Source organism: Chrysoperla carnea, chromosome 1 (genome assembly GCF_905475395.1).
Source record: "Chrysoperla carnea chromosome 1, inChrCarn1.1, whole genome shotgun sequence".
NCBI classification, from domain to species: domain Eukaryota; kingdom Metazoa; phylum Arthropoda; class Insecta; order Neuroptera; family Chrysopidae; genus Chrysoperla; species Chrysoperla carnea.
In genome coordinates this window covers 79,745,522-79,748,102 of record NC_058337.1, presented here as the reverse complement: position 1 = coordinate 79,748,102, position 2,581 = coordinate 79,745,522, and positions in this window count along the sequence as shown.

Below are 2,581 nucleotides of genomic sequence, written 5' to 3'. Positions count from 1 at the left end.
TTGAGTTGGGTTTTTTTTTCAATTTTATTGATCTGTATATATAAAAATAAATTGCTGTGCGTTTGTCTCGCTAAAACTCAAAAACGGCTGGACCGATTTTCAGAATTAAACTAAACTAAATTAAAAAAAACCCAAAAATTAAACTAAAGAAATCAAAATTTATTAATTTTGTATCGGAATCGCTATTGTTACGCTTGATCCTCAAGGTTGCAAGAGTGTACCAAAATTGTTCAACATATAGGAAGATACGTACAAGTATACTGCGAAGTTATACTATTTATCTATATTCAGTTTGTAAAACATAACCAAAAATTTCAAGAAGAAACTCAAGAAGAATGTTTGTCATTACTTTTTATTTGTGTTTATTCCCATATTGTTTATATTGTGTATGTTTATTAACATACCCGTGCGCCTGGCCTTTGCGATGATCATAAACAAATCGCAAGGCCAGTCGTTGGAAGTTTGCGGGATTAATTTAGAATTTCCATGCTTCTCGCATGGACAACTATATGTCGCGTGTTCACGTGTAGGAAAGCCATGGTCTTTATATATTTATGCTCCGAAAAACCAAACTAAAAACGTAGTTTATCAAAAAGCTTTAAATTGAATAGACATATTTATTATGTTTTGTTATGTATTGATTATATTTTGTTGTGTTAATAAAACACATAAAACATGTTAAAATGACCAACAAGTTTCATTTAATAACCTAATACCATTTTAATCGTAGATAATACAACCAGTGTTAATTTTTGACAAAAATAAATTAGAGTCTAAAGGTTGACATAATCACGAGCCAAAAGTTGTAAAAAAAAAGTTGCAGGTGATACGAAGTTCACCGGATCAGCTAGTTTATTATAATTTAGCAATTTAATTATAGCTCACACGTTTCGTATTAAGTCTTGTTTTATGAGCATGACAATTTATTTCAATTTGTACATCATTGTGTGAAGGTATATATTAAGGTAGTTCCTCCGCGACAGTCCAGTCAAAAAGTTTTGGACTAATACTATCATTCAGCGCATTAACTGTGCTATGACTACTATGACTATACCATATATTATTTTCACAAGACTGTAGTTCCTCACTACTGTATCTCCTATACGTATAAACACACACACTATGATATATACCTTTACCATTAGTCTTTATATCCTCTCCACAAAAAATTATCGCTAAAACGAGTTATTTATTTAAGTTTTTTATCGAAACTATATGGTAAATAATTTTTATTTTTTTTTATATATTTTCTAAATATAGTATTCTACATTATATTAGTTTTTCATAGAGATGGTGAACGTCATTCATTGATAAATAAATATAATATTTGTAAATTTGTGTATTTTTATACGCTTCTCCCATGTACACGTACAAATTGCGTCACTTTTAATTGCTAATATCTCATGTATGACATGGTAAATCATCTTCTAATTTTAACAGCATGTGTATTATGAATTAAATATTTTATATTCTGAGTATTGAGAAATTCTTGAAATATCTTAAGCAATTTGTGAAATTAATTATGTCACTTCATAGCTTCCAAATTTGAGTGCGGTGCAAGAGTTACGATATCATCCTTTTCTTCTCAATGCCGACCCTGTTATCACCAATATAAACGTAAAATAATTTTTAATATAAAAAAGCATGGAAACTTAAAACGAGTTGTTTATTAACCTAGATAATTGTTTTTTGTTTATTTTTATATAAATAAATATACATATTTTTATACTATGGACGTCATAGTAAAAGATAGGTACAAATGTTTTGATTATTCTCATTTGTTTGAACGTTAAATCAATATTAAATTTTCATTTTAATATATCTGTTAAGACATTGCATCATCGCATACTAAGACTAAAAATTTTTTTCTTCTTGTGCACTTAGATATTATGGGAAAACGACTAAGACTATTAAGATTGGAGTTTTTTTTTATTTATATGTAATCATTTACTGATTTGGAATTCTTTTTAATAAGAACGCGCCACGGGAAATTCCTGGAAAATAATTTAAAAAAATTGCCTATGGCTAATATCCAACATATTCAAAGTTACCATAACATTTGTCAAACTTTTCAATTATTTGACGTTAAATACTCCGAATTTCAATCGCTAATAACTCGAAAAATATTGACTTTTCGAAATATGTTTCAATGACTCTTTTTGCTTATAATTCATTCCTATATCGATTCAAGTTGCCATTTTCATTCTAAATTTTCGCAGAGGTGGCTGCCACCCTCGGGGCAAGATCGCACAAATTTTAATAACTTCTTTATGTCAGCTTTAAACATTGCAGTCGAACAGTTTTCATAAAAATTCATTAACTGGCCCTGGATTCCGAAATTTTAAGATATTTATACCTTACGGTTCTCTGTTAATTGGACTAAATGAAAATTTGTGGGTGATTTTTAATATGTTGGGTAGATCTTGGACATATTCTGTTGATGATGGAAAATTGCAATATATCGAAAAACTCTCTCGCAAAAAAAATTGAGTATTATACCAAAATATAGCCTAAACACCGTTCTTTTACTTGAATATACACTGCCCTTAGGCTATAACCCAATTTTTAGGCTAGATTTATT